Source organism: Buteo buteo, chromosome 10 (assembly GCF_964188355.1).
Source record: "Buteo buteo chromosome 10, bButBut1.hap1.1, whole genome shotgun sequence".
NCBI classification, from domain to species: domain Eukaryota; kingdom Metazoa; phylum Chordata; class Aves; order Accipitriformes; family Accipitridae; genus Buteo; species Buteo buteo.
This window is the reverse complement of record NC_134180.1, coordinates 27,611,222-27,639,086: the sequence shown is the minus strand read 5'-3', so window position 1 is coordinate 27,639,086 and position 27,865 is coordinate 27,611,222. Positions and strand designations below refer to the sequence as shown.

The 27,865-nt window shown below is 45.7% G+C and overlaps 1 long non-coding RNA gene across 1 annotated transcript; it reads left to right on the top strand.

Moving 5' to 3' along the window:
* The first annotated feature begins 1,791 nt into the window (after positions 1-1,791).
* Positions 1,792-27,865, top strand: LOC142035477 (uncharacterized). The gene is made up of 4 exons (XR_012651899.1): positions 1,792-1,912; positions 21,512-21,553; positions 26,120-26,188; positions 27,708-27,865. It is a non-coding gene; the product is annotated as an uncharacterized LOC142035477 (long non-coding RNA).

Sequence of the window (27,865 nt, the reverse complement as noted above, 5' to 3'; positions counted from 1 at the left end):
CACATACATAGTCATGGTTCTCATCACTTGATCATACTAAGATAAATGGAGAGTGAATTACAAAGCTAAAAAGATTCAAGGACAGCTTTGCAAGCCAAGTTTGAAAACCTTGTCAGTAGTCAGAGGGAGCAAAGCATGCCCAGGCAGACACTCGAATGCACTTTCAAAACCCAGCTGCTTTGTGTATCTGAAATGGCCTCTCAGTGTCTGTTGAGCAGTCCAGTTTGGGGTTTAGTTGGTTCGAGTACCTAGGAAACAAATTTAAAAAGAGCTTTCCGCAGTGAAAGATCCTGATATTAAAGCTTATTGCTCCTTCAACAACAGTGTTTTCCAAGACAGTTGTGTACCTTGTGACCGAGAGAGGAGGGAGAAACCCTGATGTCCTGGTTTATCATAGACATTGAGATGGTTGTTCAAATTTATTTCATCGTTTTATGTTCTGCTTATGTGTGCTACTTTAAAATCATTCTTTTTCTTGTGTTTTCTCATATGCATGAAAAAGGTGTGTTGAAAATCCAAAAGAACGTGCATCTCTATAGCAGTGTTGGTAGACTCTCCCCCATGCCAGTCTCATTTTGTTTATCCAAATTCCAATTATGATTGATAACTGGAAATCTTACTGTCTAGTTCCAAAGATACTGCAAAAGACTAGGAAATGGGGACCTGGGTATCGCAGCCATACAGGATATTCAAAATTTCTTGGAGTCTGTGATAATCCATAGCTAAAAGCAATGCAACCTAAGTGTTGTGATAACAGGATTTGTCAGTTTTTCAAACGTAGAGCCTGAATTTAGATATTTATGTTAATAAGTAGTTGTCTAATAAATTGTTCATGGGTTGTTTTTGTCAGGTTGAGCAAGTGTCAATAACTTTCTAGGAAAGGAGAATATCTAGTTTTGGTGCCAAGGTATTATCATCCGTCAACAGTTTGGCATCTGAATTTGTAATTGTTGACTTTATTCTTTTAAGACTACCCAGAAATTTGTTTTCTGTTGTTCCTTGTTAGGAAAATACATTTCTAACAATTTTTTAAAAAATCATTTCCTCTTCATATTCTCTTCTGTAATCACATCTGCAAGAAAAATGTGAGTTAGAAACATTAATCATTTGGAACCCTTGTGTCTAAGTCTTTGAAGACAAAGTGCTGCTTCTGCTGACTGTGGACTTTTTGCCCAGGGTGGTTTCCTCTTTCCATATAAATCAAAAAAACCCCATACTGTTGTTCTTCCCAAATCAGGTGGGGGCAGGGGGAACCCTCGAGGAACAAATAGCTGTTTTTCATATGCTGTTGCTGCCATAAAAAACAGGCCAGCAACAAAATCTTAAAAGATTTTTGAGAAACAATCTTTAAGCAACATAAATGAAAAACAAAGCCAAGTTCTCCACCTGCCCAAAACTGGGGCAAAACCCCACCCACATCACTTAAAAAACGGATAGGATTCTGCTCTCCGAACGTCCCTTCAGATTAGGAGTGTTTCTTCGGGTTCTGCAGATCAGTTTGTAGGCTTCCGCTGCTGATACATCAGCTGTCTATAAATGCATCAGATAATAAGATTTATCTTATTAGCAACATTTGTTCATGTCTCAAATTTCTGTGAAGAATATGCAGGTGATGGGCAAAACTGGCTGCTGGGCAAAGCAGGAGGAGGCTAGTTGTGGCATATTGGTGTCTGGTTTTAGGAATGATGATTTTCCAGTCTGTCAGATGACATAGAGCATAACTGAGAAGTTTAAGCAACTTCCCCACAGTTACTCATCAGAGACAGATGTTTCACCCTGCACGTGTGAAGCAAGTAGACTAATGTAGATGGAGGAGGTGAATTCCTGCATCTTGCACTACTCGTCTTTCTACTCATCTCTAGGCATCTGTCGTTGTCATCATCTATCCAGTAGAGAAAAGTCTCTCCATCAGGTAAGAGCTTTCTTCTCCTACTTGGGAGCAGTATAGGTGCTTGTTCTTTGTACATAACTTGGTGTAAGAGCTGTGTTAGTGTTATTGCACATAAATATTTTTATTGGCACATAAACCAATAGTGCCATAGATCAAAAGGAAGCCTGTGTTGGTAAGTAGTATTGGCATGTGACTGCCATAATATCTGATTATTACCAGATAGTATTGAATAGAGCCCTCCTATCCTTTGCAATGTTTTTGTTAGAAAATCTGGTACTGTTATCCTGTATCAGAGGTAAGGCACTGAAACACAAGTGGGATTTATCTGTCCTGAGAAACTGCATCTTCTGATCCTTCCTGCTGCCTGTGTGAAGGCTCGCCCCTTGCCCAGCTACAGCGTGGGGCCGCTGCTGCTTCAGCAGAGATGGCCCGTGCAGGGGAGGGAATGGCCCAGCTGGATTCCTATTTCTGCTGGCAGCGAGAATGCTGCTGCCAGCCGTCGGGTACAGAAAACAGGAACAATTTTGAGGAACGGGTCCTTGCCCTGTGGGTATGCCTGCTGAGGTGTTTAGATATTGATTCTTGCTGAGAAAACAGCAAGATTGGGCTTTTCATTGCACTCCTAAGCCAGGAGTGTGTTGCCTGCAAATATAGCAGGGATGTTGGTGTAGGTGAATTGCCTACAGCTATGCAAGAATGTTGTGGATGAGCCAGGACTTCGGCTGACACCTCCTGAGCCCTGCAAGGGCTCCTATGTCTCTTCGCAAAGCTTCTTCCCATGTAACTTGGCATGACTAATGCTCCCAATTAAAGTGTACTAACCTCTAGCATTTTAATGTAATAAAATAATAAATTATGTACTTGCCTATCATGTTTCAGGCACCGGGAAGGGTCAAAGAACAGGTGTGGGTGTCTGGGGAGCACTGTATTTGCAGCGCCAGTCATGAGTTATGAATCCCTTGAACTTGCTGTTGTTGGCTGAAGCCATATCAGGGTACAAGATGTTGCTCTCTCAGACTCCAAAATGAATCCTAGCCCCTGAAGTGGGAAATAAAGCAACATACAACAACTTTCTGAAAGTTGGAACTAACTCCTTTGACTCATTTGGAAAAGGGTCAGAACAGGAACAGCTGTCTGTGCTGGCAGCGTTAGGGGATTAGAGTGCAGCAATTGCGCCTGCTTTTCTCTCCCTAAGTATGATTCTTGCTTCTGAGTTTTTGTGTGATCGGAGAAGAGAAATGCCATGATTACCTTCTTCGTTTGTCCGCTACATTAACCACTTCAAAAACCAAGGAGAAAAAGATCAGAGAAGGTGATCTGATCCTTTTAGGCATCTGTAGCCATTGAGAACAGTGTTGTTTCAGAGGCCTGGCTAGTAAATGCTTCAGATAGCCTTATGGTGAAGTATGCAGCTGGTGGGAAGAATTGGGGAGATGTAGAAAACATCATGTTATATAGAACCTGCCCACTTGTGTTCCCAGACCAACATCCCTCTTATCCAAACTCTACTAATGTTTAACAGGGTAAAGACAGGTTATTTTTGCTTCATTTTGAAAAAGAAAGTGTCTTCGCCCGCCCCAGCAAGGACTAGTAATACAGAATGAAAGCACAAGATCATGCCAAAAACCTTTTAATTTTTTGCTATACATTCAGGCTTACATTCAACTAAAAACATGCCCAAGAACACCTGTGTCCTTGCCATGCAGTAACGCTGTCAAAAGGACTATTACCTTCCACTACATGCTAAAGAAATGCTGTTGTGCCATAAATGTGCACCTGTGCAAGTTGAGCACTGTAGCATCACATCTGCTTTTGAGAGTGATGCCCCCAGGGCTTTCCATGCCCACAGGATCGCTGCAGTCTTTTGGGGGCTCTGAGCAAGCAAGAGATTTAAAGTCTGCCCAACCATTTGCTGCAAAGGCTATTGTACTGTCCTCCCTGTCCCTGATCATCCATTCTGTGGTTTGGTATTTGAAGGTGAGACCTGCTCTCATGACCTCTGCAAGCTCTCCCCATCTCCAGAGGGGCTGGGGGTAGGTGCACTACACAAGGCAATAACAGCTTTAAAATTGACACGTGCCTCTTTGCACTTGCTGCAATTATTTAGAAACCTGCATGTCAAATGACCCACGTTAAGCCAAAGACCATATTACTAGGGGTGTGCTAACAGCACCAGTGGTGCTAAACCTCAACTGACAGCCTGACCCAGCACTGTTCTTTAAAAGGGCAGGGCTGCAGCGTTGGAGTTGGAATTCCGCTTTAATTAGGCCATTACCTGACCTTCAAAGCTGTATTTTCTTCCTCCTCTGCATGCTATGTTGGAGGAAGGGCTGCTGGAGAAGACAGGAAGAACCTATCTGATCGTTATTGGGAGCGGACAAAAGCCATGAGTTGCCTTTTCCTTTTGATGTGTGCAATTAGTTTGGCTTGTGTGGAAGAAAGATGTCAAGGTAAATGGCTGTCTCTGTCTTTCCCCTTGCTGATCCCTGGCAAGGTCCGTCATTTTCTCCTTATGTGAAAAGCTATTCAATCACCTGTTGACAGTGGTATCCCTCTCATAAAACTTGCAGCATATCCTGACAATACACCACCATTGGATACCTTTGCCCAGGCAGTGCATCAGGCGGTGGCCTGCCACTACCGTTACCGTTCGGCCGCTTTACAGGCTGAGTGCACTCCAACTCTCCTCATAAAACTTTGTTTGAACCTGGGTGTTTCTACATGTCTTTGCCCTCCCCTTCAAAAGAAGCTTTTCCATTTTTATGGGGATACAAGGATCTTTCTGTCCAGGGCATGTGAAATCTGTGGTGCTCATCAGGAGCATGCTGCCACTGCCCCTGCTTCTGAGCAATCAATTCCCTCCCTCCTGGCCCAGCAGCACCCCACGGCTCTGCCACTTCCTTTGGCCTCCTTGGCAGAGATGTTGCATGTCTCCTGTGTTTGCTCTGACTCAGGCAGGGATCTGTGCTGATGCACTTACCTTTGGAAAATCAGTGAAATCAGTTCCTGCCCAGAACTGCTGCGGGCTGCTGCCAGTGCTCAGCACGCGCAGGGGACAGACACTCCATGGCTGCGTGTTGCAGGTGGCTCTCATGGAAGGCAAAAGACCCGTTTTGTGGGTTTTTTTAATAAATAGATACAAGAATTGGGGTTTTGTTTTGTTTTTTAAAGTTCAGTTTCCTGGATCTACGTAATGCTCTGCTTATGAGAAACAAAGTCAAAAGCAAAGCAATCCAATGCAAATGCTGAGAGGGAGTTCACTTTTAATTCACCTTTTAGGCCAATTGCAACCGTGTTGCTGATAGGTTTTGCCAAGGAAAGGCATTAATCTCGCTCCGTATTCGTATCTCAGAAGCGTGTGCATGTGCCCTTCCACCACTGCTGAAGGGGTGGCCCCTTGCCGCTCTCAGTGTGAACCATGGTCACAAGTCTCCGGTCATACCCTCTGTCTTGCTGCAGATTTCCTGTGTGGCCACGGGAAAGCCGTTTTAAACTCATGCTATCTCCTTTGCTTTGAGCAGAAGTGCTGCTAATCCTTTTCCTTCTTGTGAAGTTGAATGTACACGAATAGCAATGGTGTTGCTGGCCGGCGGCTGCGAGAGCACTGCCTGTCCCAGAGCTGTGCGGATGGTTTCTGTCTGTCCCCACTTGGGTGCTGTACCTCAGACGCCAGTGCTCCCTGGTGTCGTTTAGGACGCAGTGGAGAATGTTCCAGGGCAAGGTTTGTAAACAGTGTCTTTGTTTGTTTAATCACAGACATTTTGTTTTTTTTCTCTAAGCAATATTTGAAGGGTGACGGAGCAGCAGTTGAGCCCATCGGGGGACAGAAATCAGATAACGCGTTAGAAAAGGAGGGATATTCAGAGATGAGGATACTGGAAACAGCATTGGATTTTTGCAGTGCTATTATATGGTTAAAAAAAGTACTTAGCTCTGTTTTATAAAGGGGAAAGTTGAGGCATGGCAGTACCCAGTGGCTTCCCCAGGGGCACACAGGAGATTTTTTTTTGTTGGCACTAACCCATGGAGCGATCTGGCCGGCACGTAACACAAGTCCCGCGCTGCCGGCGAGCCCGGGGCGCGTGGTGTCTGAGCGGGGCCAGGCCCCGTCCTCACCCGCTCTTCGCCGAGGCCCCGCTCTGGGACAGGGACCAACCCGCGGGCGGCTGCCCACGTCCAGGGGCGGCGACGGGACCCCCGCCCACGGCAGGCGGCCGCCGGCTCTTGGCGGGGCGTGGGGAGGGGGACGAGGCCGCGGGCAGCCGGGGTGCCGCCTGCGCCCGGGTTAGCGTGGGGGCTGCTCGCCTCTGCCCTCCCCTTCGTAGGGGGTGGCCACTGTACCGTTACAGCGACGGGACCGGTCATCGGAAAGACCGTTCGTGCTCTCATGGCCCTAACTGCCGCCCAAGGGCCTGCCCTCTAATCCGACGGCGTTCAGAGCGGAACCGGGGGACGGACAGGCTGCCAGGCTCGCTCCTTCTCAGGCTCCGAGCCGCTCGCGGGAGGCAGCTACGGGGCTGCGGGCTCAGGAGCCGGGATCGCGCTGCTCGGCGGGGACAGGCTCGCTGCTCGTGCCCGCGCTGCCCTTTGCCCTTCGCTTCCGAGAGCGGACCGAAGCGGCAAGGGGACGGACAGCCTCGCCGTCGTCGTTTCGCTTCCTTTAGAGGCTGCCGTACGGCAAAGCCGCCACGAAACCCCGGCGGGGACGACGACGACGACACACAGCACACACATACCCCCGGGGACTCCCCGCGGGGCGGGGGGCAGCCGCCGGCCCGGCAGCCGCCCAGCGCCGCCACTAGATGGCGCACGAGGAGCGGCAGCGCGGGAAAGCCGCCGCCCGCCCCCGCCCCGCCCCCGCCCCGCCGGGCCCCGCCGCGCCGCGCGGCCGCCCCGGGGGCGGGGGGAGGGGGAGGGGGCGGGGGGGGCGCCTGCGGCCGCCCCCTGCCAGCCACCGCCGCCGCCGCCGGCGAAGGCGGCTTTCGGCAGCGGCGAAGGCGGCGCTTCGGGCTGGCAGCGAGGGGCAGGCGGGAACCCCCCCGGGAGAACGTGCGGGCGTTAGTTTTGCGTTCCCGGCTCGGCCCTCGTTTTGAGCGCGGCGGCTTTCCTGGTGGCTAATTTTAGCGCTAAATTGAGCCTAATTATTATCATATAATGAAGGGCTGCTTTAAGTTAAATAACGACCCTTGCACTGTATTGATGTGAATGAAGAATTAACCTTAAAAGGTTGCCGTTGTCAGAAAATGGATTGCACGCTCGGTTCTCTCTATTGATTAGTTTAGGTATTTAAAGTGCTGCATTTTATCTCACCCGCCGCCAGGTAAATTTGTCATGAAGATACTTAGAGGAGTAAATTGACGTTGTTTATTTTCCCAAACCTTTTTGGCATATTTCTTGGCTTCTTATTGCACCTTTGAGCTATATAGTATTGTATGAAGAAACGGCGATAACCCTTCCGCTTAAATAAGCGTGACAGTATAACATCTCTGTTCAGCTGAAACGCCAATGAAAGGGATGCTGCAGTGCGAAATGTATATTACACTGCAGCTGATGGAGTGAGGTTAGCAATCCTGAAGAGGGTTTTCAAGAGGGCTAGAGTCTTCCCGTATTAAATGAACGATGGGAGGGTTTGTCAGAATTTCTGTTTGCTCCAAAAATCGGAGTTCCTTTCTCCTTGGAGCTGCCAGATAACGGGAGCCATCCTAATAATTGCAGAGTACTTCAAGACTGGGTCGTGTTAGGGATTTTGAATGTGACATGTGCAGCTAAGCAAAAAGAGACAGGACACATGCGCGCGTGTTTCTGTATTACAGATCTCTGAGGAAATAATAGGATGATGTAAGGTTTTTAAGTTAAATATGGGCATCTGTTTTCCCTAGTGAAGTTTTTAAACCTTTTAAAATTCTCTCCAAAAGGTACTGCGGAACGGAGGGAATTTTGGGTCGTGATGCTGACAACAGCTGAAGACCCCAGGAAGCGCCCCCAGCTGCGGTTGTGCCCCGGGAGATGGGCTCTTTCCCCCGCTGGCGCCCGGGGAGCAGCCTCAGCACCGCTCGCCCCGGGCTCCCGTTTTCGGGGTTGGGCGACAGCTGTACCATGGCGTAGGGTCCCCCGCAGGCTGACCCCGCCGGTGCTTCCCAGGACGGGCTGGGGAGCGCGGGTGCGGGTGCCCCATGTCGGGGAGTGGGAGGTTTGCGGGCACCCACGGCGGGCGAGCCACGGCAGCGTCCCCACTCCCCGCGCTGGGCCGGGGTCCAGCCACCCTCGTCAGGCTGCACTGCCCAAGGCAGGCGAGGGGCAGCAAGCCTCCGCCAAGGCGGCTCTTCCCACAGCTGTCAGCCTCCGGCACGCTCCCTCGGTTCCCCTCTCTGGTTTCTCAAGCTTACAGATCTGCTTTTGGTCTCTGAGTGAGCGATTGCCACCCCTTTCCTAACCCCGTATCCCGGCCAGCGGTAGGAATACGCACGCCACTTAAATTCCCCAAACAAAATGGAAATGGAAAGTCTTCAGTTTAGTTGAAAAGAACAGCGAATTCTGCTCGCAATCTGTAATGCAATTAGCGTTATTTGACTTGGCAGCCTTCGGAGGGCCTGCGTGGGCTGCAGGCTGCGAGGGCCTGGAATCAGCCTCCGTCTAGGAAGCAGGACTTGGGAGGAACTCTCGGTAATTTTTACATCTGAAGTCTCTCGGCGGTTTTTCTCCCCCGTCTCCTCTTCCCTCCACCCTCGGCGTTCGGATGCCGCAGCCGGTCCTTCTACCCAGCTGGGAAGGGGCGAAGGTGGCTGGTCCTCCAGCCCCTGCTCTCCTGTGCACCCCTGGCAGCCCCGCGGGTGTCTGCGTCCCCCCGCCCAGCCAAAGGAAAATAATTCTGGGTCAGAACTCACTAAGCCATCTGTGTGTCTGAGGCTAAATTATTTCTTGCAAGGGAAATAGCATTAGGTCGGTGTATCTGGCCTGCTAATTGCTTTAACTGGCTGAAAAGATTTTGGTCTGTTCTTGAACTGTTTGTGCAAACTTAACAGAATAGCGTTGCCTTCAGATCCTGCCCTGTCCGCAGCCACGACGTATAAACAAGTCTTTGGGTAAGGAAAGCGGCACAAAGTTTCAAGCTATGCTAGCAGAGGTTATGGGAGACAGGAAGTTATGGGCAAATTGATTTCGCCACTGGGAAACTAGGGATTTTTTTTCCCCCCCAAGTAATGACTGTAAAGCATGCTAATGCTATTCAACATTAGTGCATTAAAGTGTGGCCTTATTAATTCAAGACATAAAGGCAACAAAATAAGCTGTTAAATTTAAAATATAATACATATATAATGAGAAAAAAATGTGTGAAAGCTTTATTCAAATGAAAATGCAGAATTGTTTGAGCTAGTGAAGTATCTTTTGTGCTGACTTATGAGCATATGTAATAGATTTAATTATTAATTTCTCCATTGTTCTATGCACACAGAGAGGGTTCAAGGCACAGTCATTCTCTGGCTTTCATGGATCTAATTTGTATAATTATTGCCTGAATAAAGAAATGCTCTGATTCCTAGCTCACTTTTTTCCTCTCCTAAGTACTACCTCACTGCTGCTTTCTGAAAGGAGAGCACCTGCCAGTTCTTCAGGAATCAGCTGATCACTTCCAGTGATGAGGCATGCTCCCGGTGACGTTCCTTTTCAAGCCTTTTTGTCTAAATGAATTATTGTGCATCCTTTTTAATTTTATTGAACAAATTACTTTTGTCAAGGTCTAGCTTTGTAAATAAATAGCTAGAGACACATGGATGCATATTGCTGCTGTTCAAGGTCTCCTGTTCTATTTATGGAAGCCAGATGAATGTGAAACAAAAGAGAAACTTTTCTCTAAAAGCAATTATCTTTCTACATTCCCATCAGTATAATTATATTGCAGGGAATTTTAAGAAGTCATACAAGTAGAATTGAATACTTAAAATCATGGCTGAATCATTATGCAAAAGCTGAGCAGAGCATCTTGCCTCATGCTAACAAAACAGGCCGTGGCTGGCAGTTCTCTTACACCTTTACACCTGAAATGTATGTGTGTATTCATCATAAAACCTGAGATCCATGCTATACATATGAAAAGTATCTGTGGGAATAACTACTGAATTCCTCTCAATTTTGAAGTGCTAATATTAATGGGTTGAAATATTTTATCACTCAGGCATTTGAAAGGTCATGGCCCCGCTCTGTGAGTATCTTTAATTATGAGTATTTTATTTGACTTTGGAGATGCATTGTGTTATTAAAACACGGCATCTTTTTTGTTTATAGAAAGGTCTTCACAGAAGGTCAAAGGAATAAGGCCCAGGAACACACAGCAAGGTCCAGACTGCGTTGGTAGAGGAGTCTGGTAAAAATCATTACGTTGACCATGCTTAGAGAAAAACCTTTATGACTTTTTAGGAACCTGCAGTACCGCCATGGTTTGTAAAATGTCCCATCATTCTGGAGGGGAGTAGAGTAAGTCTACCAAGAGAGTAAATTTTTTTGGTCCATTGTCCCATCAAATTTTGAGAGCTTTTCTTGAAAATATAGTTGTCTTTTCCCTTTCATTCGTTGGGAAGATGGTGTCAGACCACGAAGCTAAAAATTATGGGGATGTTTTATGGGTGCTCCTATCAGAGCAGAAGCTCAGCAAAAGCAGCTGCAGAGGTACTGCCTGAGGAGCAGCAAGACCAGGCCTGGCTGAAAGCCTTCTTCCAAAGCAAAGGAAACGGAGATCCTGCAGCAGGGATCTACTACAGCACAGCTGACCTCTGCTACCTCCTTCCTTTGCAAGGAGGTGCTATAGAAAGGTGAGAATATGATAGTGCAATTAAAACCATTGAACAGTCCTTGTATGAGGAAGGGAAATAAAAGTGGCATGGGATAAGTGTATGATGTTTCCAGATTTGAATTTGTAATGTACGTGTTTGAGTGTATACTTGCATTTCATACTAGAAGTAGACAGATGTATTCTTTCCAGCTAGATTTTTCCTCTTACCTCCCTCCGTTCCCGTTGTTTGCAGGGTTGCTCTCTTTTTCCTTTGCTCTACTGCCCCTTTTTCCCTCTTGCAGCCTTTCTCTATGTCAAACAGGACCATGTAAATTAAACATTTAAAACCCAGCTATGAAAAAATGAGGTATTTAGCCTGACCTTGGCAAACAGCTTTAGCAAGTCAGGAAATGTTCGTAACTCCCTGTGCTATGGCAGACAGCCGTGCAAAGCTGCGCGCTGAGAGGTGCCCATCCCACACGGGACTGACTCCGTGCTGCACACCTCCAGCAGCTCCAGCCCGATGTTTTCTTTTCTGTGAAAGCCATTTTGACTGCCATGTGTTTGCATTTATTTCCTTTCCGGCTCCCTATATGACTCATCCACAGCAGGACAGAGGAGCCAGGACAGAGCTGGGCCGCCCGGGAGCTCCTTGCCTCACTTCCCAGCCCTGTTTTGGGCAGCTTTCTGGAAGGCAGTTCCACGATGAGGAGCCGTTCGCCAGGCTGCAGGAATTAACTCGCCGTGCTCGTGGCAGCCAGGCTCGGTGTTGCTTTGCAGGGCAGGCACGTGAGGGCTATCCCCTTCCCATGCCTTGATGCAAGAGACTGAGATGCTTCTCCCTCTGTAAAGTGATAGAGGCAGCTTTTATTCACTCTGGCTTTGAACCTTGCCGTTCCCTATAGGTTACCCACAAAGCATACTGCCACAGGTCTGCCGCTCCTAGGTTTTAGTTCAATCCAAACCTCATCTTTTCTTCTTTTTCCAGAAGTCCCATTGGCGCCAGAGTTTTCTTGCATTCAGCCATGGGCAGGGTTACAGTAAACGCTTTCCTCTCACTTCCTTCTGGGATCCCGTGCCAGGGCAGGAGGTATGTTTCCATCTGAGGATCCTCCTTGGGAAAGACACTTATTTCATGGGGGGGTTATGCCTGAACCATAATGGTATTTTTAACTGACTTTTGTTTTTTAGTAAATTGTGGTCCCCCCTCCAATAATCTGCAAATCTGTTACCAATCAGAATATGATACGTATCCTCAGCCAGTTTCAATGGGGCTTATTTCTATTACATCTGGCAGTGTGTCCAGTGGGGGAGAAAAAAGCCTCAACCAGAATTAGCTGCACTGAAATCAGCTGAATTTTGGATGTGTTCAACCTTTTTGGCCAGACTCATTCCGGTTCATGAGAAGTAATTATCTCTTGAGCATCACATTAATATTAAAGATCCATAGGCATTAGCGTTTAGGCAATATACCTTCTTCCCAGCTCCAAAAAAAAAAAGATGTGGGATAATTGATCTGAACATGCTCCAAAAGCGCATATGTCTTTATTTATGAATTCCAATGTGGATTGTTTGGGAGGATAAGACGGAATAAGGAAAAGCAGGCAAAAATGTCGAGACCTCTCATCTCCCTGGCCATTTCTGTTAGGAATAGTTATAAGCCGCTGAAAATGAGTTGTGAAGCTAACAGCATGTTAATAGCGTATGTTACACATACTAAATCCCTTCAACTGGTATTTCTGATTTACACCTTTCCCTATTTCTTAAATCAGGCAATTCATGGTAGCTGGAGCTTGTGGGTGCCTGTGGCCAGGCTGGTCACTGGAGAGCCAGGTTTGGGCACTGATGGCTCCACTTCCTAAGGCTGGTGTGAAATTGCACCCCAGCTTCTGCCTGCTGAAGGAAAAATTGCCTTTGGAGCACCCAACATGCTGTCTCCTGCAGGGTGTCCATCAGCTGGTGTGCATTGGCTGTGGGGATGCCGGAGTGACCTGTCCTAGACGTGGAGGTGATGGTGGCTGCGCTGTGTCCCAGGACGTGGTGGCTGTACACATAGGAAACCGCAGCCCCAGGTGTTCGGGTACCGCTTGCAGCCAAAGTGTGGCAGGACCCCGCGAAGACGGCAGCGCTGCTGGCTTAGGGCTGGGCTTGAGCCACCAGGCACCCCCATGCTGACACACTCCCGTACCTTCCACCATGACTGTGACACTTGCATCTATGCTCAGGCATGCTTATGGGTACCTAGATGGTATTGCATCGCTCATCCTTCCACCGGCAGAAAATTTGATTACTCCACACTAGCCAGCAATGTCGTTACATTAAATAGAAGGGGAACTTTTTCCTTACTGAATTTTTTATTGTGTTCAGCTTCACTCAGTAGGGGGAAACAAGTCTATAAAAGTGCCGCTAGCTTGTTTCAACTTATGCACGTGCACCCACCTCATTTTCACGCCCTGGCGAGGGGTGTCAGACGTAGCCTGGCTGCCCCAGCGGTCGTGGACTGGCCCAATTTCCTGCAGAGTGCAGCAAAGGCTGTAGATATCAACTTCAAAGGTAAACAATTACCTTTTATTATCACACATGGCTTTAGCTCTACCAGTTTCAAATAGCACATAATCACAAGTCTGTGATAACATTTACTCCTGATGAGAGAAAATTTACCAAGTACTAAATTGCTGCTGAGATGACGGGAACATGAGCCAGGCAGGAATTAACTCCGATGATGAGTCAGCAGACGTTAATGTCTTGCACCATGCTGGAGACATCTGCTGAGCCGTCCACTGTTGAATCATCTTAAATATTTCTGTGTTATTACCCCTCCAGGAACAAGCATCGGAGAACTTTTGTCTCTCTGTGTTATATATGCATAAGCTATTTTAAAATAAATATATGCAGGCACATAACAAGTGTATGCATTTAGGTATGTAGGTAATTTCAGCTACGGGAAGGATGAGCAACCAGCAACTATTTAAAGTAAAACATGCATGGAAATGCTAATAGCAGTTGCCTACATTTGGTGTTTGGAAAGTGATAGCTTTGCTCAGTCGTGACTCTGGCGAGCCTGGGAGAGTGACCTCATGTCCACACCGTACGCCCCGAACCTTCATGCAGACCAGCCTGGCCAAGCTCTCAAAGTAGGAGCTACAAGTTCACTAAGGGCTCCCCATGTTTTGGAAATTAATCCCTCCAGAACAGCTGCAGGGTGCTGTGTTCAAGTGTATCATCACTTTGGCTTTTTCCAGTTTTTTTCCCATATGCCCAGAATGTCAATATGCAGTTAGATAAATGTAGTAACTAGGCACAATCAAGAGCATCAGATGAATTCAGTGGAGAGGGGCAAATGCCTTCTTAAATGAGGCATTCCTTTTTCAGTGAAGGCCCTGCAACTGTGCCATCATATGCTGTCCTTCTTCTGCTGTGGATCTTCAGCAGATGCTAAAGGCAGTGGTGTGTAACTGGGAGTGCTGGAGGACTGTGCTCTGGACAACGTAATCATTGCACAAAGGAAGAGGCAGAGCTTTTATTTGGTAAATTCTTTGTTGCACTCAGCTTAACTCACTGCGGCAAAACAACTCAGGTTGTTTTAAAGTACATTGTTCTGGCCTTACTTAATTTAAACTTTTGCATACATGATTATCCAATTGTACGCACATGAGAACTGCAGTAATTCAGTGCACATTGTGCAAAGCTGCATTTTTTGAAACTCTGACTCTCTGAGGCCTGGAGGTCAAAAGTTAATTCTAGTGAGATGTGAGAGTTGGCCATGTTTGCCAAAAGAAAAAAAAAAAAAGTTATTTCAGGCATTCTGCAGTCTGAGTGTCACTGCTCCAACTTGTGTTTTTAAGGTTTCCTCACCCCCTGAATTTTCAGATGCAACTTAAAAAAAACCACTGCCCAACCCACCAAATGTTTTGGAAAGCAGGGCGAGAGCAGGCTTGGCTGTTGCAGAGGGGACATGGGAAACACAAGCTGACAGTGGAGCTGGTGCCCCGGAGGTGTGGCCGTGGTGCAGTGGGGCCGGGCGGCCTCATGGTGCCCATCCTCCCTCTCTTTCTGTTCTCCTCCTTGCTGCCACTGATCCCGGGCCTAGCCTCTGCTCAGGGCAAGCTCGTGGCTGCTTGCCATCTGATGGAGGTGCCCACCTCTTCCCGGGGCCTGGGGTGGGCGCAGGTGCCTGCCAGTCCCCAATCCTGGACCTGAGGACCTCAGGGCTTCTGAACAGGTTTGATGCTAGACGCTTAAAGTAGCTCAAAGGAAATGACGTGAACATCCCCTGCACGCTGGGTTTTGCACTCAAACACTGCTTTTTCCAAAAATGAGCTCCAGCAACTCATCTTGAGGTGCCCTAAAATAACAACTTAGTATTTAATGAACATTAAGGGGGAATTAAATTAATCTAAACAGTAGCTTGGTTTCAGACTTCTCAGTAGTGGCTGCACAAAAGTAAGGCAGTGTTTTTAGACCAAATAAGAAATCCATCCTTTGAGGATTAGTTTACAGTCCTCCAGAATTTTCCATGAGGTTAATAACCAAGTGAAACGTCCTGGCGGGAACGATCACGTTCCTGCTACTGCCCAGTCATTAGAGTGGTGTGTCAGGAGGTTTCGAGTAAGTCACAGTCTTTTTCTTCTACCATGGAAGACGGTGCATCTCCATACTTGAAAAGCTTTCTCCCATTTTCCTTTGCTCGCTGAACTTCTTGGGCACTGTGCATTAACTATTCTTGAAGTACAAAATGGAGAATACAAGTGCCAGAACATTTTTGTCAATGGTTTCCAAAAACTATGGAATTTCCTGCCCAGCTACATCAGATCAGCCAACAACTTTGTAATTGCTAAAAACAGCCTGTTGATTTTCCTCCCAAGTGTTTCAGCTGGCCTGGCTGAGCTTTCTCTTTTCCACTGTCTTGAGATGTTTCTCTCATTGTGCACTGTGCTGTATTTTTATGGTCAACATATCCCATAGCAAACAATTTCAGGCTGATGGCGGAAGGGAGATTGGATTCAGGTTAGAGATTTGAGCCTGGGATGGGGAGCCAGGAATGCCTCAGTTCCTGGACCAGATCTGCCACTAAATCAGGAATCCACATAAAGCAAAGCCACATGATGAGCAATTGTACAATAATTTGATTTTCTGTGCAGAGGAGGAAGTGAGTGTTTGAATGCGGTTCTCTCCTCGGCATGCCCGCTGCAACCAAAGCCACAGTTACAGGTGGGCCGTGAGCGGGGGGCGGGGAGCAGGTTCCGTCCAAGGGGAGGCTGTGATTCGGGAGGCTGCTGTCTAACTGGGGACCAGGAGTTTTCACCAGAGCGGTACTTGGACTGACATCTCAGTGGTAAATGCAAATAAATTAGTTAAGTACGCCTGTATGAAATTTTCCTGCTGAAAAATTCATTCTATAAAAGCATTTATACTGTATTCTTTATTGTCAGCTAATCCAGCCCAAACTCATTAAATGGCAGTGTGTGGGTTACTCGCTGTCAGTGAAATTATCAAAGGCATTTTTCAGCTGGTGCACTGGGAAAGCATGTGCTTCAATGCCAACTAAAACAATAACGAGGAAATGTTATGATCAGACTTGACCAAATGACCTTTCCCATTTTAGATTAGTTCTTAATTTCAGCGCAAGGGTCATCCTGTGAGAATACTTACAATAAGTCACTGCTCACCTCTCACATGAAAAAGAAGTGACTTATTAGAAATCTCACTGTACTCATTGCAGTTAATGAGATGTGGAAAGCTTTATAATTTGATTTGCTGGACCATATGCTGTAAAGGGATACTGCTGATTTCATTCCTCCACATTTAATTTAAGCAGTATGCAATGGCTTCTTCGTATGGCTACTTATATAATAAAAATTAACTTGAAGTATAAAAAAAATACACCATTGTGGGGTTTATTACTCTATGTGGTTGAGTTTCAAGTGTTTTTCATTGAAACATCTGTAAGTAATGTGTAGGTCTAATTTTAAATCCTGGCAAATATTTTCCGTTTAACATTTGGTTTTACTGACAGGCTTGGAGCGGTGGTTTTCAGAGCTTGTCAGTAACAGATACGTATTTTCAAAGATAAACATTTTTTTAATTGAAGATAACTGTAATTCAATACCTGCTTTTCCTACCCCTCTCGTATTTTAGCAGTTGCAAGCGGCAGCGCAGACACTCGTCCCCTCTCCCTGCAGCCCCCGGCCACGGCAGCAGCACCGCGGCGGTGCAGGCTGTCCCCCACGGCCAGTCCCAGAGCTGTGCGACTGCGTGGGCCCGCGGGGGCTTGCACAGCATTTGGCAGAGCGAGCGTGGCCCCGTGCATGGGCTCATTGCCCCAAGGGAACGAGGTGACGGAGTCGGGACATCGTGGACTCCCCGAGGATGTCTCCTTCGGAGACGTCCCTTCAGATATTTTGCAGGGGACGGTCACCTCCGGAGGGTGGATTTGGGCCTCAGCCCCGGGTGGAGCTTGGCCACATGCCGCGACTCAGCAGCACGCACTCCGCTCTCAGGGCCAAGTGCACTCGCTTGTACCACAGTGGCTCACCACCAAGGCTTTATTTCAGGTTATTTGATTTTCGACTGCAGACAAAATGAAACAGCTCGAACAGGCAGGCTGGCCTGCACAGCCCATAAAAGCGAAAACCAAGCTGGCTTGTCAGCACACGTCGCGCTGCCCGGCAAGGGCTTGCACGCTCTTCTGGCTGTGGTGCTTCATGTGAGAGCCTGAGCCGCGGCCGGGCTAAAGGCGGTGCTAGAAATACCCGGTGTGAGGCAATGAAAGGTCGGTTTGGAAGCCAAATCTTAAGATTCTTTTCAAACAGAGGTCCTGGAAGGCTAGACATGTAGGAGAGCCACTGGTTTCACCTGAAAGAAATGCCACAGCATTATTTGCAATTAATGCCACGGTGTCCACAAGCTCTAAACACGAGGTGTGTGTTTTAATCTAACCCATTGGTTAAATTTGAGATCAGGCCGAGAAATCTTGTGAAGTTGCTGCCCATGGGGTGTGCGTTGAGGGAGGCCGTGGCCCTGCGATGTGGCAGGCCTGCAGCAGCTACACAAACGCCATTTTGTGAGGTGCTCGGCAAAGGGGCGGCGCTTGTTTGTGTCCCCCTCGCTCCGTCTCTCCCTCCCTCTACTCTTTACTGTTTCGTCACCACGATTTTAAAAACAACTTTAATTCTGCTTTCAGTGAGAAATAATAATAGTACGTTATTTCCCTCAGACCCAGACTGTCTTCTTGTTGAACCCTGAACTGCAGCACCAGAAAATTGGGTTTTGGCGCGGGGGGATTAGCTGTGGCGAGGATCCGTGGATGCCGGATGCTGGAGGGAGGCCGGCACGGGGCACTGCGGTGGCCAGCGGGAGCACAGGGACCTCCGCTGTCCCGCAGCGCTGTGCTGAGCTCCCAGGAAAGAGTGTCAGCGTTACCTGAATTTAACGGCTTTACATTCAGAGAGACAAACACGTCTTTGCTACCAGAGACAACCCATTTCTTTTTCATTTGGAAACTGCCTTTAATGCTTCGCGATGGTCTGTGGTGTGGGTTCAGCGGCTGAACCGAAGGCATGGGCTCGAGCCAGCCCTCTGCACGTCTTGGGTCTGAGCCTCCTGGGTGGGGACCCTGCCAGGGATCGAATCGCGGGCCCTTCATGCGCAGACCTCTGGATTAAAAAAATAATGGCAAAATCAGGTTTCAATTTTAATATGTCCCTGTTTTCTTTCATCAGAAGTTTTGAAATGCTTCTGAAGAGGTTGGTGATAGTCATAATCTCAGCCACAGTGATTTCTCATAAACATTGAGAGAAACTGCAGCTTTACTGAATATAGCGTCTGTTTTAAATGGCTGGTGGTTCACTTGTTTTTAATATGAGTACAAGCACAGAGGCAAGTAAAATCTAATGAAAGTGCTTAGAAGATTTTGTTTTGATACCCCACAGCAGCCCTGGTTTATACTGAAGGGGGAAAAGATTTCTTTATAGCCAGGCCTGCAGAAGCCAGAAATTTAATCTTGCTCCACAACTTATTTTATTGCATTTTTAATTTTCTCTTGCATTACCCTGACCCTTTTCTATAGCTTTTGACGCCTGGTGCTTAATTACTTATCATTAGCAATGTACATGGGGGCCTTCCTGCATATTTATAAATGTGATCATTAGTACATGGGAAGACAAAGACTTCTTTAAGACCATCATTAGTTATTCTGTTTTCATAGAAATGTTCATTAGAGAAACTACCCACCTGGTTAAATAATTATAATTAAGAATTGGTAATCTCCTTTGCATTTTTAACTTGATCTTCAGGACGTGTGTGCATAGCTAAAAAGAAGCCTTGTTTGGCCATCTTACTATCTTTTCTTTTTGATTTGAATTGTCAAGCAGATTTAAATGGTGTGTTTTGGAACTGTATACCCTAAGAATGATTTATGGAAAGATAGGTTATTAAAAAAAAAAAAAAAGAAAGAAATCAACCCAGCAATTATCTCTGAATTCATTAACTGCGCACTGGCAGCGAGAGGTTATATAAGCCATTTACTGTAATGCACGGTATGGAGCTAAAACAAAATGTCACTGGAGCCTGATTTCTCTGCCCTATCTGTGGTACTCACTGCAGACAACCAGATTGCGGGAGAACACTTGCAGAAAGGTATCATTTCCATGTCACGGTATGGTATTACTTGGAAATGCCAACAATAAATGCAATGGTGTCAGTACTCCTGCTCCCAGCCATTGCCGGGAGCTGGGGGGAAGCCCGTTCGAAATGCGTGCGCGTGCCTGTCTGCTGCGAGGCTGCAGGGAAGGGAGAGCATCGCCCCTCCATGCCCACGGCGGCTGGCACAGGGAGGGCTCACCTCTGATAAACCACAGCGATGGGAAGAGCTTGTCAGTAGCATAAATATCATCTGTAAACAATTAAGCAGCTACTGCTCATTCAGGGCAGTTTTGAGAAGCAAAGGAAGTCTGCAATCAGTTATATCTCCAATTACCATAAAAATATATTAGCCATTCATTCATTTATTAATGATTCATCAGTTAACCACACATAATGAGCAAATAATTAGCAATGCTGTACGGTTGCCAAAATTGAAGAAGTGTTGGCATTTTAAAGATGAAAGGTTGCATTTATGTAAAAAGTCGGGTGGTGATAAAGTTAATTCAGAAGATAATTATAAAAGTGGCTGTCCTATTTTAGAGGCTGAGGTCCCGCAAAACTTGCCTAATTGAACTGAAATTAATATTCTTCAAAAGCACACATGTTACTGCATACTAGCTGCTGCATTTACTCGGAGATCTCCCTTCAGTAAGGTACGTTGCACAATACAAGTTAATAAAATGCCAGACAGCAAGACTGCGTTCTTTGTTTGCTCGGTTCAGGGCCTTGTGGAAAACAATAAATTGCATTCATGTCAGCCGAGGCCCATCCCTTTGCTAATTACCGTTTGGTGCTGAAATGACTTCTGTGAAATTGGGAGCATGAAGAAACACACAGCCATACAAGGGAGGCTTTTCAGACTACGGCAGTAAATGTGAGATAGGCCTTAGGCGCACAGATGTTAAAACAGTGAATTCCCCTACAGATTACACTAATGGAAACCCTGTCAGGGTAAGTCAAATCCGGGGTCTGCGGTCAAAATCTAATTAATGTTCCTGTACTTAAAAAGAATATGAATGCCTGGAGGTGATGAAGAACGTATAAGAAACTTGCTTGTTTGTAAAATTGCTCGTGCGGATGGCAAGCGCTGCTGAGCCCTTCCTTACGAGGTAACACCTGCTGGAGGAGCTGCTGACGCCACTTGGTGCAGCTCTGTGGGCACCGGGCTCAACCCCTCTTGGAAGTCCTGCACGAAAATGGCTGTTTGCACCTGGGCCACCTCCCCGGTGGGCAGTCGTCGCTGTCATTAAACACCCCCTCTTCGTTCGGCACAGCCGAGCGGTGTCGGCATCGCTGTTTAGGAAGTACTTGTAGCTGAAGATGTAAGAAAGGGCCAGCTCCTCTTTGTGCAAAAGCAAAGGCTTGCCCATCTAGGTTGAGCTTGAGGACACTGCTGGGGCTCTTGCGGCGCTTTCACAGCTGCACTGTGCATGGCCTGTGCAATAACAGAGGAAATGAATTTATAATGCAACAATCTCTTGGTTTTCACAAGCACAAAAATTCCTCTAAATACTTAAAATAACACTCAGAGTGGGACAGACCTTAAATTTTGAATAAATGAAACCCTAATCCAGTGTGTTGCTGAAACAAGCTTGTTATTAAAGAAATAAATTTGAAACAGCAAGTGGTTTGAGAATTTTGGATTTAATTATTTAAATCTACTTAAGATAACTCTCTAGCACTGTGTTTGGGTTTCCTGTTGAGAGCATGTTTTCCAGGAAAGGTATCCCACCCAGTGCCTTGGAAATATTAACTTTCTTACGCAACAGTGGTTTAAGCAGTAGAGACAAATAATTATTATTATAATAAAGCAAGATATTGTATGGCAACATGGTGATATTTCCTGGATGCAGCCTGTCATGAAAACTGCACAGAGCTGTTCGGGGGTTTGGAGAGACCACCACTCTCCTTGGCTAAATCGCACACGTAATACAGCTCCAAATGCTCTTCAGGTAAGAGAGAGAGAGCAGTTCCCTTAGTAGTGTTACAGAACAAGCCACGACTAACAGTACCTGAACCAGCAGGTTTGCAATTGTAAGCTAATTTAAGGTAATATATGTTATTTAATAGATAAATATTGGGAATCGGTCTTTGTTCATTGCTGATTGCTATACTTTAATTAAAATCTACTCTTTCATCTTTAGGATATAAGATTGTCTCATAATGTGGCATAAATCAAGAAGGCAATAAATCTGTCTTTTCTTTTGCAGGGCCATAACAGGAGCTTCCAGGATCCTGGGTCTGTGTTTAGGGTAAGAATCAGACAAATGTATTCAAGATGACCCTGATCTGCACAAAACCCAGCAGAGCGACAAGAAGTGGGGAGACGTTCCTTGTGCCCAGCCACAACCCAGGCATGGGGGAAGTCGACTTGCCCCGCAGCCAGGAGTGAGCAGGGGAGAAAACTGTGGCTCTGAGTCATGTTTCCTTCCCCTGGGCTCGTGCTGGGACAGAGGGACATGAGCGCTCTGTGTGCCAGCTCAGCCTCGCCACTTGGCTTGGCTCCTGCAGGGCAAGCATGCTGTACGTATGCTGTGAAGAACAGGGGTGGTGGTTTTGTGTTTGAATATCTTCACAAGCAATCATTTATGTCTTCAAAGCAGGGTGCTCATCTTAACCATTTTCTTTCAATATGTTCTCCCTGCGTTGCCTGTATTTACAATACAGCTCTTGCAGGGTGGTTACATGCTAGTTTGGGGGCCAGGCTCTGTTGCTGAGTATTGCCAGCACTCACTCTGTCAGTCATGTTGGCCACTGTGGCTCAAGTGCCACCCACCATCACAGGGATGAAGCCTTTCAGCTTTCCTGATGCTACTGAGGTTGCATTGATGTAACCGAATTTGTCCCTTCTGTCATGCATAAGGGTGGGATCTTACGGAGTGTTCAGCTTTCTAGCCAAAGTGTATGGGGACAAAAAAAGGCAAATCCAGACTTTCAAATAATCTAATTAAATGGTTCAGTTACTACTCACAGGTCTAATGGTCAACACAGCTGTGTCATCATCTGAATCCAACAACACCAACTGACAAGAGCTGGTGCTCAGTTCAGCACTGAGTTCTCTAAAATTCACAACATGTGTAAGGATGGCATTCAACCAAAACCCAAAAGATTTGCCTGGTTGTCCTCATTCAAGCATGCTCACTGACTTACCTTGTGATTATTAGCAATATTTTCGTTTATAAATAGTTTTTTATTTTCAAGAAAAGGTAGTCCTGCAAATACTTATTTTTAAGAAATAATGTCTATGATTATGTGTTACATGAGGCAGATGTTGGTTTAAAGCTTAGTTCTTGCTTGAGATATCTTTCAGTCCACTGAAAGGGGTTGATTAGTGTCCCCTAGCTGAACCATTTTTTTTCCCGCGGTTGCTTTGACCCACTGATTTAATTAAGGTCTAATAAAGAGAGGGCTGAAAGATTGTTAAAAATCCATTTTGGTTTTTTTTTCACGGATCTGACCTATGCTGGTCTGTCAGTGCATTTTTGACTCACACATGCCCTCTTTAATAAGTAAGCACACTGATACGGAGGTGGTCTTCCTTGGAGCCAGTAGTTTTTTTCCTTGTACGGTAGATCAGATTTAATTTTGGTTTTAACAAGAACAAATGCATTTCTGGAGACCTTTTATTTTAGTGAAAATACATAATGAAAAAAAAACCAAAGCAAGTCACAATATCAAAAGGAAAGACCTTAGAAAGCTTAGCGGTGACCCTTTCTTTCTCTGTTTCCTTCCCCATCCTCCTCTTGCCAGTGGAGAAAGAGGAAGAGAAATGAAAACTCTGGTTTTGCTTTCCAATTAAGTAACAAGAATGACTGGACGTTTATGAAACATGGAGGGTTATTCATTGAAAATGCTTGCTGCTTTTCAACTTTGTGTCTTGCCTAGGTCAGTGTTAATGCTCCAAAAAATACTTCACACTACTTGTCATATTGCCAACCTCCCCTTTTCCTTTCCCTTCTCCTCCCACCAGCTCTGCAGTTTGCTGGTCTAGGGTGAGAAGAGCTTTTCTCAGCATGCTAATTTTCCCGCTGAGCAGCCTCATCTGTATCTTGTAAAAGGGAGATTACCACCAATGTGCACCCTTTCCAACACTTTGCTTCTGCAGTAGGAGAGGACTTCTGGTACTGGGGTTCCCGGTGCTATCCTGGGTGTGCCAGGACTGCGATGATGGTCTTCAGAAGAATAAAAAAGGGAAAAAAGCCCCAGCTGCAACTTCAAGGAATGGCTCTAATGTGCTATTTGTGGCTTGAAAGAACAGCATTGCTATCCACAGTGGCAGTTTGTGACTGTGAACCTTCTTAGATGGCTCTCATGCTCAGATTTCTGGGATGCAGCTTGTTAGCAGGAGAGCTGCCTGCAGGGATGCAGCAGGTTTGCAGTGTGGCAGGATGTGCACTAAAATAAAAATCCGGTTAGTGGTGGTGTGATCCCAGTGCTGGCTGGGCACTGGCAATCAAACCTGGATAAGAATAAGCCACCTGGACTTTGGGACTCCTGGGTTGTGACATACCACTTGCTGAGGGCCATCCCTGCCCAGGAAAACACTAAAACAGGTGTATAAATCCTACTGCGTTCAATGGGATTTAGGCACCTGCTTAAAGTTAAGTGCTTGTTTAGAGAGTTTCCTGAATGAAAGCCTGACAATTGTGCCCAAGATTAACTTTGAAATTAGTTTTAATTTGCTCATCATAACCAGCTGTCATGAGTCTGTGTAAAAAGGGTTTGATTTTGGAAAGATGAAAGACTTCCCAGGCCCTTGGCTTTTGTGTAAGCACCCTTTCCGGATGCCCAGCACCCTGCTGAGCTGAAGCAGCCCTGCTCAGCCCTGCTTTTATTCCGGGCTGCTCCGTGGTCCCGCTGGGGCTACAGTGCCAGCCTGGCACTCTGCAAAACAAACTGCCCTGCCAGCAACTGAAACCACCTGACTGTGCCTCACCAGCCATATCCCACCTGAGGCAATCTCTGCAGGCTACAACAGAGGAAGAGAAAGTCCCCACTTTATTTAGTAGTATATTTAGTGCAAAGGAAAGTTAGGGGAGCAAGCAAGGGGGGGGAAGGAGATTTGTGTCCAAGTGGAAGAGTCAGCTGGACCTCCCACTCGGAAACGTAGCAGGCATCAAGTCCTTTTGTGTCACAGGAGTTGGAAAGCTTCAAGAGCTTTTTCTTTTAGGATTTGTTTTTTCTTCCTTTATAACCCCTGCTTTCTTACAACAGAGTTTCAGGGTAAACTTGAAAATAAAGCTAACATTACACTTACAGCAACCAGTCTCAAAGGAAAAACAAAATCCAACAAACTCAAATGAATTCTGTATGTGCACATGTTTACATGCATCATCTACTTAAGGCAAGCAGGACTGCATCCATGTAGCTAAGAGTTATTTTATTTTTTGCTGAAATACATGGTTAATTAGTCAATGGATGATACCGCTGTCGTGTAGCTCTTGGAAAGACTAAATTTGCAATTAAAACATTTTAAAGGCTTTCTTTTGTAGAGTTCTTAGGTAATTAAGCTGAAGTGCATGTACATTTCCATATATAAATGTACTGGAGCAGTGGTAGCTGATGTAGTAGTTAAGGTCAGGTAGAAACCAGCCTTGCATTTACAGTCTTTTTTCCAGTACCTTACACAAAATGTCCCTAAATCTAAATTAATCTTCCAGAAATGTATGGGAAATTTGGTTTATGAGGGGAAAAAAAGGTCTTGCATTATTACCATAGTCTATCAGTCTTCCCTCAGCGTGACTCCATTCATTTAGCAATGCGTGGCGCTTCAGCGTTGCCACGATTGAACTTCAGAAGACTTTTGCTAGAATAAAGCATATCACGGGAGCGGTCACATTGGGGTGCCCTCACCAAGGCAAGAGCAGGGGCTCAGCCCTGCACGGCTGCAGCCAGGAGGGCTGGGGACAGATGTAGGGGAAGCCTTTGCTGGCCCACAAGAAGGGACTTGGGGACAGCACGGTGCTCAAGGTGGCTGCGACAAACCTGGGAGCAAACCCAGCTCCGCTGCTGTGTCCTGCTGCAGTGCTGCTGTGGCCCGCTCCCCTCCCCAAAAACCCCCGCTCCGGGCTGCAGCTTCCCTCTCCGCCTCCAGAAGCTGTTTCCTCCCTTGCAGTCTTGGTTCCTCTCCTCCTTGCCAAGTACACTGACTCCAGCCTGATCTGAAAGTTAATTTTAACAAATAACATCTTGGGCCGAGCCAAGTTAGGATCTGGAGATAGGACACGCTGCGGGAAGGGAGCAGGGTGGGGGGATGTAAGAGAGCATGAACGCTCAGCCTTGTAATATGTGTGAGAGCTGATGCTCTCTGAGCAATCGAGTGCTTATTATTATTTCTCTTGGATAGGTCACCTGGGAGTGGAGGAATTTTTCATTTTAAATTAAAAAGAAATCTTTTATAATGCTCATTTCTGAAAGGAAAAAAAAACCCCACCTCATCATGGAAGCAATTAGATGGAGGACACATTGAAAGGAGTGATTAGTTGTTAATTTTTGAGCTGTTGGCCCTGACAGAGGGTTTTTTTGTCAAGGATTTTTTTTTTTTTTTAAAGGTGTCTTTCATATGCCTATAGTCCAAGGTTACTTCTCATTCAATAGCAATTACCATATGTCCATTACATGCTGGAGACTGCTTGAGGTGGATGCAGTGGTCCCCATCAGAGCGTGTGCCAAGTTGAAATGCCAGCAGCTGTGTGAGCCACAGGATAATTGTTCCTATCTGCTCCTTCTCTTTTCCAAGCCCCAGTAAATGTTCTAGGGAGTAACTTCCCCCTTCCTTGATGCAACCTGAAAGTACAGCCCTCTGGTTTGCATTTCAGGCTCCAAGTCAGCCGTGTCAAGATTTGAACAAGAATCAAGGAGGATAATGAGTCAGATGTAATTAAGAGGTAAAACTACTGGTGAAATAGCTACACATTTCGGTTTTCTTTCTTTCTGCCCATCAGATTACAAACCTCAGTCCCACTACCACTTAAAAAACCTAATCTGTAACTGTGAACCCTGTATAACTGCTTTATTGTATCAGATGGAAACCAACTAACCAGACACCACAATACAAAAAAATAAGCACATTGTACCTCAGAAAAATATGGGGCTGAAAACACAGAAAAAAATGCAGTCTTGTTAAAATATGGACATGGTCCAGTAATGGAATGAGTAGGGAAACTTGAATGGATCAGAGTCAAAAACCACTCTGCTTAATTCTTGGGGTTTTTTTATTCACCGTTCAGCTTACATCAGTGTTAACATCTACTGAGAAATGCAGCCATTTACAATTTGCAGTTCAATGTGTTACTTTAATTAGTATGAAAATTAAAGGGCAACTATAGGCCAATGTGAATGATTATGGAAATACATGTGCATCACATGCAATGCTCTCATTTAATTAATCGTCTTGTAAACTATATCGAGCACTTTAAGTCAGTTGCTGAGTATAACAACTCTATTTTAAATAACCACTTAATACTTAACAGGATGTGGAGAAAACACTATAGCACACGACTGCTTCTCAAGTTTCAGTGTCTGAGATTTTTTAAAGCTGACCCAAGTCAACCCAAAGAATGTTTAACACCCCGTGTCTGAACACAAGAAACTCTGTGATGTACAGACATTCAATTACATTTTTTAAAAAGTGAGAAACATTTTGTAAAATAGTGACTTTAGAAAACTAATTGGCAGCAGCAAACTTGAGAGTGAAGGCCAAAGCTAGAGGGGACCTTTTACTACAGTAACTCTAGTCAAGGAAAATGAAAATAAAGGCATCTTTGTTTCTCAGTCAAATTAGCTGATTAAGAAATAAAACATTTTAACATGCTTTAAATGCAGCATTAATTATTTATATGAAAAAAATTAAAGCCAGGTTCCATGAATTACACTTTGTGTGTGTGAATTGAACATTACGGGAATAGTAATCCTTTTACATTCATGCCTTACTTCATTAGGCAAAACTAAATATTAAGGGCCCTATTCATTCAAAAAATTCTTATGCATTCAGGTCACACCTTTTCTATGGCCTTTTTTTTTTTAAGAGTACACTTTACAGCACTGATTTTTAAATATGATTCCGAAAAAGCAATCTGCTGCTACAGGATGGGCTCTAGTAAACGGATGTGTTTAGAGAAGGACCAAGATACAGTGGTGGGTCTTGCTTGTCATCAGTGAAAAGGCCCAGAGTAAGTCGTATTGTATGGTCTCAAAGCTGGTGTAGTAACACAGAAAATCAAATGCCTTACCAGTAGGGAAGCTCTGAACTCTGTGAACCCTTTTTCCTGTAGATTGATTAGTAAATAATTTTTTCCCCTCGTTGATTGTTTCCAATGACTAGCCAGTGCTTTATTCAGGTGAATGACGAACAGAGGTTATTTACTCAGGCAGGTGTGTTCAGGGATGTACTTTTCTATTTTCCAGATATGCCCATTTTAGGAATGGTGTGTCCCATGCTCAGTTCCTCAGGAGGAGGGTCCATCTGCTCAAGCTGTATTGAACTGTGGGATGAGGTTAAACATTTGCTGGCACTGAGGCTGGGATCATCGAAGTCACTTGTCTGCTCTTTGAATGCAGACCCA